A 7,054-nucleotide genomic window follows, 5' to 3' on the forward strand; every position below is an offset into this window, starting at 1 on the left:
GACGAAAAGGGCTTGGGGGTCAGGACTGACCACAAGATGAACATGAGCCACAAATGTGATGCTGCAGCTAGTAAAGCAAGCAAAACGCTGGCTTGCATCCATAGATGCTTCTCAAGCAAATCCTGGGACGTCATTCTCCCCTTGTACTCGACCTTGTTGAGGGCACAGCTGGGGTACTGAATTCAGTTTTGCGCTCCACAATCCAAAAAGGATGTGGAGAAACTTGAGAGAGTCCAGAGAAAATCCACACGCATGCTCAGAGGTCAGGAAAACAGACCTTATGATGAGAGGCTGAGAGCCATGGGGCTCTTCAGCCTGGAAAAGCAGAGGCTCAGGGGGGACCTGGTGGCCACCTATAAGTTTATAAGGGGTGTTCACCAGGATCTGCAGGAACGTCTGTTCACCAGAGCGCCCCAAGGGATGACAAAATCGAATGGTCACAAACTCCTCCAAGACCGATTCAGGCTGAATGTAAGGAAGAACTTCTTTACTGTCCGAGCCCCCAAGGTCTGGAATAGGCAGCTGCTGGAGGTGGTTCAAGCACCCACTTTGAACACCTTCAAGAGACATTTGGATATTTATCTTGCTTAGATCCTATGACCCCTGCTGACTTCCTGCCCCTGGGGCAGGGGGCTGGACTTGAAGGTCTTCCAAGGTCCCTTCCAGCCCAAATGTCTATGAAAACTTTGAAATGTTTCATTTTTCACAACACTTGTGTGGTATGCCCAGTATCAATTGTTCTACTAAACAGCAACCATTGATTCCTTAGCAGTTGTAAAGCACTTTGAATGGGCCAAGTCATGTATACATATAGGCATAATTGCTAGATAGTATCATGGGGAAACTGCTGTTCCATGCGTCTTGTAATATAAATTGAAAGCATGGAATGGCTCTTATTACAGGTATCCCTTTAAGAACCTACTTTTCTATGACTCTAAGAACCTGAGTAGTCAAGCTGAAGGTATGTACATAATGCTGTACATGTGCTTAATGGCTTTGCCAAGTCAGGACCTATAAATGTAATGTGTTTGAATTGTGGACCATGTACATCCTGCAGAAAACATGTTCACATATTGGTCCCTGGGTGAGTGGAGAACTGTTTTTCTTTACATTGCAGCTGTTTCTACTGCTGCTGCTGTAACCTATACCACCTGGAACAGTGGAGGCAAGTAACCCAATTTAAAACTGGGGAGCTTGATAAGTTAATGAATGGAAGTGATTGCCTGCAATAACAGAGGATTAAACTCAATGACCAAGGAGGCTTTCTCCAGACCTATTCCTTGCCATTTTAATCCTGAAATGTCGTCTCTTGTAACGTTATTGTTGGTTGGAGAAGGCATGGCCTGGAAGGGACATAGCCCCTCGTTCCCCTCCAGACTAAGCAAGATCTTAGGAAAGCTTAGTTTTGACTTGACCGAAACAATCGCCTGATTAAAACTTCACTGTGGCTCCCAGGAATGTTAATAAGCCAGCTGGCTTATCCAAGAAATATCCCTCTTTCCTTTTGCTTTATGGAAAGCTCTATAAAGCACTCAGCACATTAACCACAACTAGGATTATAGCCTTGAATGGTGACACTTTTCCAACTCAGTATCTTAAAAGTTGAGCAAACCTCAATCAACTTCATAAACAAGGCTGAAGCAGGCCTAACTACAAGCTGGCCAAGAAGAACATCAAGCCTGATTCTACTAATGAGATCTGACTGGAACTGAAACACTTAAGTGTTGGCTTCTTTTGTTTTTTTAAATCAGGTAATTTCCAACAGGAACTTTTATAGCAGTCTGCAGTGATTTGTTCCTTACAGGTTATATTTAAAGGGCCCAGCCTTTCACCACTGATGTCACTGGGAGCTTTGCCAGGACTTGAATAGTTGTATAATCAGCTCAGCCACCAGGGGCCTGGTTTTCAGTTGTTTAATAATATACACAGCTCCTGTTAAAGTCGGAGGTAAGCATGTAGGTACTCATGTTCACAGCTTTACTAGAAGCCCACGCTAGTGATTAAGGGACAGATCTAAATTGTTCTGATAGATACCTAACAGCACTTAGGTGAAATTAAGGTAACTAAATCACAAAAAGAGATCCAGATTAACCCAGGTCCAGTGGGCACCAAGCAGTGGGTGGCAAAATCCTTTTGGCATCTAATCTTAGCCTTGTGCACAGGCTCGGATGTGATCCAGATAAAAACACGTAAGTGCTGGGGTCCTACAAAAGTGTTGTTGCTATCCAGATCAGAGCTGGTAGGTGCCTGAACATTGCCTAATGCCTCATCTTTTATGTATCCACAGAACATGCCTAATGTCAGAGAGATTCAAGCTGTAGCATTTGGTTCAGTGCAAAATTCAGCACCTTGTGTTGATGGGAAAACACTCTAAGAATCACCTTTTGTGGACTAGTCTAGTGGCTGAAGCACATGCCCAGGAAATTGTCCACCTCAGCCTGAAGGAACTTCATCCCCTTGACCCTATTCTTTAGAAATAGGTCCTAAAACCCAGGTCTTCCATTACCTGGGCAACTGCTTTAACCACCTGGCTATAAGGCCAAAGTTGGGTGGGTTGATCTCCTACTGCCCCCACTGCTCCAATGATGCAGGTGTATAATATGCAGCCCTGAATCAGACACGTACAAACTTGTGCCTCCATTTCTTATCAGCTGCCTGCAGGTGATGCCTTGCCCAGTGCTTTTGTCCCCTGAAGGCTCCTCCTGAAGGAAGAAAGAAGGTTGTTCTTCTGAGATAAGATGCATATTTTTTAGCCACTAATTCTTAGCTGTCTCATATGTGGAATAGGATCTGGGCCTGGGTGTGCATAGCACTTATAAAGTGCTCTCCCCTCTTTTTTTCCTCCCTCCATCCCTACCCTTTATATTCCAATCACTGAATGCATCTACACATACAATTAATGTGAAGCAAGAAACTCCGGTGCATATCATGCTACAGGAATTGCTCCTGGGCCTCATACTTATATGTGTGCCCGGGACCACAGTACTTTGAGCTGGGTCGGAGCAGCCCCAGCTGGCAAGGGCCTGCGGGGTTCAGCCTGCCAGCCTAGGGCTGCTCTAACCTGGCTCATCATGCTGCAGAGGGGCTGGCTGGGGCCCGAGGGTGCTTCAGTTTGGGGCTCGCCAGCAGGAAGCCCCTATACTGAAGCATCCCCATGCCCAAGCCATCCCCATCAGTGTCTACATGTGTGTTGCTACACAGTAAATAACATCGCCAGAAGATATCACTTGTATTTCCAAGTACTAATCTATGGTGGCATTTATTAGTTTACTGGGGCCTATACCTGCGCAGGTGTGAATGCCAAGACTTTGCTGCAGAGCTAATTAAGCAGCTCCACAGTAAAGGTCTCATGTAGATGCACCCACTGATTTCTCTTCAGCAGCTCTGCTTCTTTCAGTCCCTTCACAGCGTCTGATGAAGTAAGTCCTCTTCTTGCAACAGCACAGGCTTTACATCTCCTATTTACTTAGTCTATAATGTGCATCTCTACCCTGTCTTCTGTCTGACTTCAGACTAACACAGGGAATTACATAAAAAGTTACACAATGGATTTGTATAAGATGGCTTGGATAGGGATGATTCTGTCTCAGGCAGTGGGGTTGGCCTAGATGACTTCTCCAGGACCATTGCAGCCCTGCTTTGCTATGGCTCTCCAGTTTTTTGCCAGGTTCAGAGAGATGATAAGCCCTGCGCTTGCTTTGCTGATATAGGAACCATAATTCAGTTCATTGCTTTGAAACTGGTAGCAAACATGTCTAGTTCAAAAAATGGATTCACCTCATTCACACTGCCTATTTTTCTGATCACTGCACATTTTGCTTTGCCTATGCTCAGCTTTGCAAATGATCCAAAGCCAAAATGGCAAGTACTGGTATAAAACCAAAGCAGACTATCCTGAATACAACAGGACAGAATATGCACACCCATCATCTATTTGGAGAACAAGTATAACCTGCCTAACAGATGAGGTCTTAGAAATGAGGTCTTAGAAATGAGTTCATTTGTGTATCAGGCCCAAAATATGCTCTTTTACGGAAACCTCCCTAAATTCAGGATTACGTAGATTTGACCAATAACATTCAGACACCCTCAGCTTTAAGCAAAGGATGATGCAAAGGGAATTTTGCATCCAGAAAGATCTGCTGCATCATGGGGCCACTTCTTTATTTAATATTGAACTAGGTGAACGGAAGTCAATCATCGTGGTGCTCTGTGACCAGTGGGGTCCCCAAGGCTCCATCCTTGGGTCTATCCTTTTCAACATCTTCATTAATAATGTGGACATTGGTATCAGAAGCAGACTGGCCAAGTTCACTGATGACACCAAACTTAGGGGAAAAGTGTCCACACCCGAGGACAGGAGGGTGATCCAGCCAACCTTGACAGGCTTGGAAAATGGGGGGACGAAAACCTGATGGCCTTCAACTCCAAAAAATGCAAGGTACGCCACCTTGGGAAGAAAAACCCGCAGCATGACTATAGGCTAGGCAGTGGTACGCTTGCTAGCACCACAGCCGAAAGGGACTTGGGGGTCATGACTGACCACAAGATGAATATGAGCCACCAATGTGATGTTGCAGCCGGCAAAGCGAGCAAAACTCTGGCTTGCATCCATAGATGCTTCTCTAGCAAAACCCAGGATGTCATCCTCCCACTGTACTCAGCCTTGATGAGGCCACAGCTAGAGTACTGCATCCAATTCTGGGCTCCACAATTTTAAAAAGGATATGGAGAAGCTTGAGAGAGTGCACAGGAGAGCCACATGCATGATCAGAGGGCAGGAGAATAGGCCTTACGATGAGAGGCTGAGAGCCATGGGACTCTTCAGCCTGGAAAAGCGCAGGCTCAGGGGGGACCTGGTGGTTGCCTATAAGTATATAAAGGGTGTACATCAGGATCTGGGGGAACACCTGTTCACCAGAGCGCCCCATGGGATGACAAGGTCAAATGGTCGCAAACTTCTCCAAGACCGTTTCAGGCTGGACATAAGGAAAAACTTCTTTTCAGTCCCAGCCCCCAAGGCCTGGAACAGACTGCTGCCAGAGGTGGTCAAGCAGTGGCTCTGGACTCTTTTATAAGACATTTGGACTTTTATGTTGCTGGGAACCTGTGACCCCAGCTGACTTTCTGCCTCTGGGGCAGGGGGCTGGACTCAATGATCTTCCGAGGTCCCTTCCAGCCATGATGTCTATGAAATCTATAAAAGGTGCCATAAATGAAATGCTCAAAGGCTATACAAGTCAAAGCAGAACAGGATAATACCAGGTGGGTTCATGCTATGTCTACATGTGCAATTAATTCGAAGCAAGAAAATCTGGCATAGTTTGTGCTAGAGTTTATTGCTCCCAGGAGCCATGTTTGAACATGCACCTGGGACCACAGCACGTTGAGCCAGGTTGGAGCAGCCCCAACTGGCAGGGGACCCAGGTGGTCAACCTGCCAGCCTGGGGCTGCTCCAACCCTGCTCAACGTGCTGCAGAGGAGCTGGCTAGGGCATGAGGGTGCTCCAGTGTGGGGCTAGCTAGCAGGCAACCCCTTTACTGAAGCCTGCTTGTGCCCCAGCCAGCCCCCTCAGTGTCCACATGTGTTTACAAGTAGTAACCTACGGCAGTATTTATTAATTTACTGTGGCCTAATAGGGCCATGTGTGTAGACGCAGAGACTTTACTGCTGAGCTATTTAGTCAGCTCAGTAGTAAACATCTTGAGTTGACGTGCCCAGTCGGTATAAAAGTCATGAATGCTCATTAACCTGTCAGTACATTATAATAATGCTTAGCAGTCAATGTTCCTCAATCTTTCTAGACTCAGGGCACCCCTCTGTAGACTCAAGGTGGCCCATGGAAAATGCCAGGTCTCAGGGAATGTATACATATACATTTGTCTGCTCCAGTGTGCCAGAAAGCCAGGGCACATGAGCTGACACACCCGGCGCTGCATCTCATGCATTGGTGTAAATGGCAAAATGCACGTCAGCACTGAGAAAATGGCAGTGGTTCACTTTTGAACTAAAACACCTTTGATGTGTTTTAGTTCAAAAGCATGCCGCTACCATTTTCCCAGCACTGATGCACATTTCACCATTTATACAAATGCATGCGATGCAGCGCCATGTGTTTTTAAAAGTGCCCAGAGCTCTGGTGCCAACATGTGTATGAATGCCCTTAGTTTTTACTCGTTTTTTGATTGTGGAAAATCCTATGGCAATTCTTCTATTGAAAAGAACTCAGAAAGACCCCAATAACTCACTTTTTTTGGACACATGCACTTTAATGTGCCTTAGCCTATTTTAATGCACACTGTCGCTGAAAAATCATGCTCTTTGGTTAATGCGCATTAAGACAGGCTAATGTGCATTGTCCTAATGCCCTCACAATGGGTGCAGATACAAGCACATAATTGTGCTTTAGTTATTGCAGATTAAATCTAGTACCTCCATTGTGAGGTACTAGGACAATGCACATTAGCCTTCCTTAATGCACATTAACTAAAGAGCATGATTTTTAAGAAAAGCTTAATGCGCATTGGCGAAAGTGCACAGTTTTCTAAGTGAACCTTTAATAAGCATTAAAAGAGCTTAAGATGGAAGGAGAAATGGGTAGAACCAGAGGTGGAACAGGGCGGAGTAAATGTTAATATGTATGAACCAAGGTGTATAAAATGTGGAAAAAACTAATGTTCAGGGCTGCTCCTCATCTCTTACGGCAAAAGAGCTCGCCCAAAAGCTGTCTCCATTTTGAATAAAGCTGTTGTGAACAATGTGTGCTAGTGTTTACTCCCTGCTCTGCTCTGGCTAATGAATAACAGGATCCATAGGTCATTGGACCATTGTCTCCCTAGTCACTGGGCGCCTCATGGTCTAACATCTTGCATCCTGGAGGGAGTAGATTTAATGTGCATTAACTAAAGCATGTTAATGGAAATGCAACCTATTGGCTGCATCCAGATGAGCATGGATGTGCGGCATGTGGCACTGCAGACCTATCTGTAGCGCCACACACTGTGCGTGCAAGCATTCTCTGCACTGCTACTTTGCAGCCGGTGGGGGGATGGGG

This window comes from Gavialis gangeticus, unplaced genomic scaffold (assembly GCF_001723915.1).
Source record: "Gavialis gangeticus isolate Ggan-Ray unplaced genomic scaffold, GavGan_comp1, whole genome shotgun sequence".
Classification (NCBI taxonomy): domain Eukaryota; kingdom Metazoa; phylum Chordata; order Crocodylia; family Gavialidae; genus Gavialis; species Gavialis gangeticus.